The sequence below is a fragment of the Macaca nemestrina genome, chromosome 2 (assembly GCF_043159975.1).
Source record: "Macaca nemestrina isolate mMacNem1 chromosome 2, mMacNem.hap1, whole genome shotgun sequence".
NCBI lineage: Eukaryota > Metazoa > Chordata > Mammalia > Primates > Cercopithecidae > Macaca > Macaca nemestrina.
Window position 1 is genome coordinate 11,400,135 of NC_092126.1, and position 7,841 is coordinate 11,407,975.

Below are 7,841 nucleotides of genomic sequence, written 5' to 3' on the forward strand. Positions count from 1 at the left end.
GGATTTATCACTTGGAGACAAAGAAGCAACTACATACTCTGCTAGACTGTGGATGAACCAAATAACAAGTGCACAGTGACTCATCAATACACTTTGAAAGAATTGATGTGACTGGTAACTGCTCACAACACATATCTGTTATTTGAAGACAGTGAAATTTGTACTTTATGTAAGTGGTTACAGATAAATGTACTTTGGTAACTGCAATTTGCACTGTGTTGTGGGAGGACTGGTCATATCTACGTGAAATTTTTGCATATTGGAACCATGCAAAGAGAAGATTGCCTATATTGATTTCTTTTTTCTTTCTTTCTTTCTTTCTTTCTTTTTTTTTTTTTTTTTGTGAGACGTAGTCTAGCTGTGCCACCCAGGCTGGACTGCAGTGGCACGATCTCGGCTCACTGCAAGCTCCACCTTCCCAGGTTGACGCCATTCTCCTGCCTCAGCCTCCCAAGTAGCTGGGACTACAGGCACCCACCACCATGCCCGGCTAATTTTTTGTATTTTTAGTAGAGACAGGGTTTCACCGTGTTAGTTAGGATGGTCTTGATCTACCTTGTGATCTGCCCACCTCGGCCTCCCAAAGTGCTGGGATTACAGGCGTGATCCACTGCGCCCGACCTGCCTACATTGATTTCTTGACAAGAGAATGATCAAATTGGTTTCTGGCAGAAGAGGCTATCAATATATTAGGTGTATGTAAATTGTTTTGTAGTTTTTGGAAACAGTTCACTCAGGTCAAAGGTGGCCAAGTCCAAACCTTGCTGTGTCACAAAGGTGAGTCTGTACTTACGAGAAACAAACTGCAATCTAATTTTTTTTTTCATTTTTTAAAATTTTCTGAGACAAAGTCTCACTCTGTTGCCCACACTGGAGTGCCGTGGTGCGATCTCGGCTCACTGCAACCTCTGCCTCCTGGGTTCAAGCAGTTCTTCTGTCTCAGCCTCCCAAGTAGTTGGGACTACAGGCACATGCCACCACGCCTAGCTAATTTTTGTATTTTCAGTAGAGGTGGAGTTTCACCATGTTGGCCAGGATGGTCTCGAACTCCTGACCTTGTGATCCACCTGTCTCCAGCTGCACTCCAACCTGGGCGACAGAGCGAGACTCCATCTCAGAAAAATAAAAGAAATCAATGTAGGCAATCCTCTCTTTGCATGGTTCCAATATGCAAAAATGTCAGGTAGACATGACCAGTCCTCCCACAACACAGTGCAAATTTCAGTTACCAAAGTACATTTATCTGTAACGACTTACATAAAGTACAAATTACACTGTCCTCAAAGTGCTGGGATTACAGGCGTGAGTCACCGCGGCCAGCCGGTACAATCTAAGTTATTAAAAACAAAGTCTGAAACAAGACCTTCCTGTTAACAGTCAGCTTGAATGTCCCATTGGAATTTTGTTTTTTTTTTTTGAGATGGAGTCTCACTCTGGCACCCAGGCTGGAGTACAGTGGCGTGATCAAGGCTCACTGCAACCTTCACCTCCTGGGTTCAAGTGATTCTTCTGCCTCAGCCTCCTGAGTAACTGGGACTATAGGTGCGTGCCACCACGCCCAGCTAGTTTTTGTATTTTTTTTTTTTTTTTTTTGAGACGGAGTCTCGCTCTGTCGCCCAGGCTGGAGTGCAGTGGCCTGATCTCAGCTCACTGCAAGCTCCGCCTCCTGGGTTCACGCCATTCTCCTGCCTCAGCCTCCTGAGTAGGTGGGACTACAGGCGCCCGCCACCTCGCCTGGCCAGTTTTTTGTATTTTTTTAGTAGAGACGGGGTTTCACCGTGTTAGCCAGGATGGTCTCGATCTCCTGACCTCGTGATCCGCCCGTCTCGGCCTCCCAAAGTGCTGGGATTACAGGCTTGAGCCACTGCGCCCGGCCTAGTTTTTGTATTTTTAGTAGAGACGGTGTTTCACCATGTTGGTCTCGAACTCCTGGCCTTGTGATCTGCCCGCCTCGACCTCCCAAAGTGCTGGGATTACAGGCGTGAGCCACCGCCCCCTGCCAGTACAATCTAAATTCTTAAAAACAAAGTGTGAAACAGACCTTCCTGTTAACAGTCAGGTTGAATGTCCCATTGGAATTTTTTTCTCTTTTAGTCTCTTCTTCCCCTCACCTCCTTTTGTCATCAAGACAAACTCTTTAAATCAGAAATTCTTAAATTTTCGCCTTCAGAATCATCCAATTCTGTTAAAACATAGGTTGCTGGGAATTTGCGTTTCTAACAAGTTCCCAGATAATGCTGGTGCTGCTGATCTGAGGACTACACTTTGAGAACCACTGTTTTTGATGAGAGACTTAGGAATGGAATCTTTACAATTAAGTGGATAATTATAGTTTCTTACTTTCAAAACCTGTGATTGGCCGGGCACAGCAGCTCACGCCTTTAATCCCAACACTTTGGGAGACCAACATGGTAGGATCACTTGAGGCCAGGAGTTCAAGACCAGCCTGGATAACAGAGTGAGACTCTGTTTCTACAAAAAAAAAAAAAAAAAAAAAAAAAAAAAAAAAAAAAAAATTAGCTGGACACAGTGGCACTTGCCTGTAGTCCCAGTTGCTTGGGAGGCTGAAGTAGGAAGATCAAGTTTGGGACTGCAGTGAGCTATTGTCACACCACTGTAATCCAGCCTGGGCCGCAGACTGAGATCTTGTCTCTGAAAACAAAAAAAGAAAAAGAAAAAAACCCACCTTGTGATCAAGTGACAAAACAGATAAAAGTCTTTCTCAGGTGATAATCTAAGGGATCCTTTAAGCCAAACTCCTAATTTTATAACGTGCCACTTTTTCCAATATAAATTGTATGTTTTATTGTTTACATATATGAAAATTTAAAAATCTTCAGAATATCATCTAGTATTTTAAACATTTGCAAAAATATTTGTGACAGAAAGTTAAAATTTAAATACAAAATCACTGCTGTACAGCTCCAACCTCCGGTGATCTGCCTCCCTCGGCCTTCCACAGGGCTGGGATTACAGGCATGAGCCACTGCACCCAACCAAGTAGGTTTTAAAACATAACTTAAAAGCTCACAGGAAATTAGGTGTGTGTGGTGGTGCACACCTGTAATCCCAGCTACTCCAGAGGCTGAGGCACGAAAATCACTTGAACCCAGGAGGCAGAGGTTGGAGTGTGCCAAGATCGTAGCACTTCAGCCAGCCTGGGTGACAGAGCGAGACTCTGTCTCAAAAATAAAAATAAAAATAGGCTGGGCACTGTGGCTTATGCCTGTAATTCCAACACTTTGGGAGAACGAGGTGGGCGGATCACTTGAGGTCAGGAATTCGAGACCAGCCTAGCCAACATGGTGAAACCCTGTCTCTACTAAAATTACAAAAATTAGCTGGGCATGGTGGCACACACCTGTAGTTCCAGCTACTCAGGAGGCTGAGGCGGGAGAATCCCTTGAACCTGGGAGGTGGAGGTTGCATTAAGCCGAGATGGCGCCACTGCACTCCGCCTGGGTAACAAAGCAAGACACTGTCTCAATAATAATAATAATAAAATAAAATGAATAAAAGCTCACTGGGAACCAGAATAAAATCTGTAGTTTTGTTAATAGCATTGCGCCAATGTTAATATCTTAGTTTTGATCATTGTACTCTGATCCTGTAAGGTGTTAACATTAAGAGAAGCTGCTGGGGGAGGTGAGGAGGGAGGATTACTTGAACCTGGGAGGTCGAGGCTGTGGTCAGGCTGGTCTCTAACTCCCGACCTCAGGTGATCCACCCACCTTGGCCACCCAAAGTGCTGGGATTGCAGGTGTGAGCCACCGTGCCCAGCCAATTTATATCTTTTAAATATTATTTTGGTCACATATAGTTTTTACTCTCATCTGAATTTAAGTTTTTCCTCTTGGAAATAATGTTTTCCTAGTCAAAATTTTTGTTTGCTTTTCCACCACAGGTTCTAAAGTAATCTTTAGATTATTTTAAAAAGAAAAAATATACATTTAAAAAAAGTTTTTAAAATTTTTTTTACTTTTTATTTATTTATTTATTTGAGATAGAGTCTCTCGGTGACGCCCAGGCTGGAGTGCAATGGTGCGATCTCGGCTCACTATAATCCCCGCCTCCTGGGTTCAAGAGATTCTCTTGCCTCAGCCTTTCGAGTAGCTGAGACTACCGGTGCCCGCCACCACACCTGGCTAATTTTTGTATTTTTGGTAGAGATGGGGTTTCACCATATTGGCCAGGCTGGTCTTGAACTCCTAACCTTAAGTTATCTGCCTGCCTCAGCCTCCCAAAGTGCTGGAATTAACAGGCGTGAGCCATAGCGCCTGGCCTAAATAAAGTTTTTTAAAGTTTTCATCTTCTGAAGACGAGCATGTACTGGATGCATTTCCATAAGGCATAGAGTGTAATTTTACTGCTGGGCACCTATAGACAAGGTAACAGAAGAGCATTTACCTTTTCCTTTCAGGTTTTATTATTCACCTTTTTTTTTTTTTTTTTTTTTTGAGATGGGGTCTTGCTCTGTCGCCCAGGCTGGAGTGCAGTGGTGCAATCTTGGCTCACTGCAAACTCCCCCTACCAGGTTCAAGCGATTCTCCTCCTGCCTCAGCCTCCTGAGTAGCTGGGATGATAGACGTGCATTACCATGCCCGGCTAGTTTTTGTGCTTTTAAGTAGAGATGGGGTTTCGTCATGTTGGCCAGTCTGGTCTTGAACTCCTGACCTCAAGTGATCCACCTGCCTCAGCCTCCCAAAGTGTTGGGACTAGAGGCATGAGCCACCATGCCTGGCCAATGACTCACTCTTCTTGGTAATCTTTTTTTTTTTTTTTTTTTTGAGACAGAGTCTCCCTCCGTCACCCAGGCTGCAGTGCAATGATGCTATCTTGGCTCACTGCAGCCTCCACCTCCCAGGTTCAAGCAATTCTCCTGCCTCAGCTTCCCAGGTAGCTGGGATTACAGGTGCCCGCCACCACGCCCAGCTTATTTATTTATTTATTTATTGTATTTTATTAGAGACGGGGTTTCACCATATTGGCCAGCCTGGTCTCAAACTCCTGACCTCAGGTGATCCACCTGCCTCAGCCTCCCGAAGTGCTGGGATTACAGGCATGAGCCACCATGCCCGGCCTCTTCTTGATAATCTTTACGACTGTTTTTCTTAGATATGTGTAATGTCTTAATGGTCTTTTGAAAGCAATTGTAAAAGCCCCCTCGAATTTAGGTACTTTACTGGACTTGACTTTCTCATTTTTCCATGGGTGAGTTATTCTATATTTAAGTCAAAGGCCTCTCTCGAAGGAGGCTCCTGCCTCTGTTATTTGTGACATATCCACAGCAATTCTCCAGGAATAGAAAGATTTTACTACTGAAGTCTTCAGAAAGGGTGGAGTCCCTTTTGGAGTCACAGGTCCTCCCAGATACATATGGGCTTCAGGAAAAAAAAAAAAAAAATCACAGGCAGATAACAAAAGAAATTAGAAAACTCTTGGGTAAACTGAAATTACACAGAAACCCTGTAAGAACAAGAAAAAGAAAGGAGGGAAATGCATTCATTAAGAAGGGAAACACATTCAGTGGCCACGGGCTTCGCATTAACACCTTCACTGTGCATTTATCCTCTGGGAGGCAGCAGTTCCCTGCGAAGGAGGAAAGGTAACCTTGGGAAGGGAGTTCTGCATTGAGTCCCTCCATTTCCTATTTTACTAGCAACGAGGAAAAACACTCTACCAGTGCTCCAAGTTCACAATCCTTACTCGAACAAGATTAAAAATGTAAGTTGAATCACCTCACAAATGTAGAAACACCTATTCAGAGAGTAAACATTGTTGGTTCCTCTTGAGTCAGCTACTAATGACTCACAGATGAGTCTCCACCTATTTTATGGATCCACACTTCATGACGGCAGCGTCAGGACAGTACAATAATAACAATGACAAATACCATACAGACTGACTTTTCTTACCCACTGCAGTTTTCCGGCAGTGCATCATTATTAAAAGGTATTCACGGCCGGGCGCGGTGGCTCACACCTGTAATCCCAGCACTTTGGGAGGCCGAGGCAGGTGGATCACAAGGTCAGGAGATCGAGACCATCCTGGCTAACATGGTGAAACCCTGTCTCTACTAAAAATACAAAAAATTAGCTGGGCTTGGTGGCGGGCGCCTGTAGTCCCAGTTACTCAGGAGAGTGAAACAGAAGAATGGTGTGAAGCCAGGAGGCAGAGCTTGCGGTAAGCCGAGATCGTGCCACTGCACTCCAGCCTGGGCAACAGAGCGAGACTCCATCTCAAAAAAAAAAAACAAAAGTATTCACATATTTATAATTATAAAATAATTTATAGGAGTTAAATCTAAAGACTTAAAAAAGATCACAATATATCAAGTAAAAAATAGAGATTACATATTGTATTTACAGCCTGATTTCGTTTTTGGAATACATACATACACTTGGAGAAAACATTTCTGAAAGTCATAACCAAAATTTATTTTTTTTAATTTAGTTTTTAATTTTTTTATTTATTTTTTTTTTTGAGATGGAGTTTCACCCTTGGTATCCAGGCTGAAGTGCAATGGCATGATCTCCGCTCACTGAACCTCCTCCTTCCAGGTTCAAATGATTCTCCTGCCTCAGCCTCCTGAGTAGCTGGGATTATAGGTGCTCACCACCACACCCAACTAATTTTTGTATTTTTAGTAGAAACGGGGTTTCACCATGTTGGCCAGGCTGATCTTGAACTCCTGACCTCAGTTGATCCACATGCCTCAGCCTCCCAAAGTGCTGGGATTACAGGTGTGAGCCACCATGCCTGGCCTTATTTATTTATTTATTTAATTAGAGGTGAGGTCTCAGTGTGTTGTCCAGGCTGGTCTTGAGCTCTTGAGCTCAAGTGATCCTCCCACCTCAGCCTCCCAAAGTGCTAGGATTATAGCCATGAGCTGCCACACCCAGCCCAAAATTTCAACAGTAGTTTCCTTTGGCCAGTGAGATTACAATAGTTTTTATTTCCTTCTTTGCATTATTCTGTATTTTCTAAATTTTCCACATTAAACACTAAAGTGTATAATATAAACTAGCATATGAAAAGAAAGAATACACGTATCAGGAAACCTGGAGAAAAATTAATCATGATTTTAACACTTAAATGAATAAATATGGTAGCCTCTGTCCTACATTTTCCTGGCTCTTATCTGTGAATATTTATAGAGCATGATAACTAGCATAAAGTTGTTTTTGGATGGATAAGATTTCAGGACCAAGCAGTAGATGTTCAAAAAAGAACTAAATGCTGTAAATGAGCATATGCTCATTATTCTTTGAGGGCAACTCTGAGCAAATGTCAGCGCTCCTATTTTTCTCCTTTTCCTCTTGAAAGGTTTCTACAAATAAAGCAGCCATCAGGTTCTAGATTGCCTCATTCTACAATTCTAGGCTCTTGGAGGAAGGTGGGCCACAGTGATCATCTCATCCTGCCCTCCTACCTAGCTCAGAAATCCCTCCTAGTATACCTCTAACTTCCTGCCTCTCCTTTGGCATCTCCAGAGGTGTGGAGCTCAGTATTTAAATGCTTTTCCTCCTTTGCCTGCCTGGAGAACTTCTACTCACCATTCAATATTCAAATCAGGGGCAGTGTTTCTGTGAGGCCCATGTGGTGCTGACATATGATGGTTATAAGCATGGACTCTGTTGTCAGAGATACCTGGGTTCAATCCCTCCTCCCCTACTAATGCTTGCTTATTATGAGTATTTATTTTTTTATTTTTTATTTTTTTAGATGGAGGCTCGCTCTGTCACCCAGACTGGAGTGCAGTGGTGTGATCTCGGCTCACTGCAACCTCTGCCTCCCGGGTTCAAGTGATTCTCCTGCCTCAGCCACCCGGCTAATTGTTT